This window comes from Chinchilla lanigera, unplaced genomic scaffold, assembly GCF_000276665.1.
Source record: "Chinchilla lanigera isolate Chin_1 unplaced genomic scaffold, ChiLan1.0 scaffold00006, whole genome shotgun sequence".
Lineage (NCBI taxonomy): Eukaryota > Metazoa > Chordata > Mammalia > Rodentia > Chinchillidae > Chinchilla > Chinchilla lanigera.
The window spans coordinates 29,626,931-29,627,658 of record NW_004955407.1 but is presented as its reverse complement, the minus strand read 5'-3'; positions in this window follow the sequence as shown (position 1 = coordinate 29,627,658).

The following is a 728-nucleotide window of genomic DNA, read 5'->3' as shown; positions in this document are numbered from 1 at the left end:
AGTGCTCATTCCCTAAGGAATTTCTGGAGAAAAAAGTGTCCCTGCTCCTTTTGGATTTGAAAGTTGTTTGGTTTCGCTTAGCTTGTGGCCATATTCACGCCAAACTTTGCTTCTGTTGTCAGGTTGCTTCCTCCTCTCTATTCTACTGTCTTACTTTTATTCGTTCACATCAGGTACATTTAAATAACCCACCATCTTTAAGCTCATGTTTAAAGCCTCTTTTGCTATATCAGGCAATATTTGCAGAGTTTGCAATTGGGTGTTTTGGACGTGTGGATTAAATAGCATATATCAGCCTTCCAAGTACAGCAAACACTAAAAATATAGGAATTAATATAGAAGAAAAGATACGTGAGGAAAAGAATGTAGTGTGTATGACTGTCCAAAGCTTTCAGAGGTCCCATCTTTCTGTAAAGCCTGGCCTCCTTATGACCTTAGTAATTGCCATGATATTGATGCTGTCTTCTCTCTTTCTTTCAAAGATGGACATTAGAAAAAGAAAAGCTTCTAGATGGACAGTATGTACTGAAAATAGTGGGATCAGTGGGGGTGAGAAGTAATAACATAGGAATGTCTGAGATAAAAAAACAGAGTTGAGAATGTCTGAGAGTAAAAATAATTTAAAAAGTGACTCCTCTGGTTGTATATAAATTGTAGGATTTTTTTAAAGTTCTGTGAAGAGCACTGTTGATGCTATTGATATTTTGATTGGAATATCTATATATATA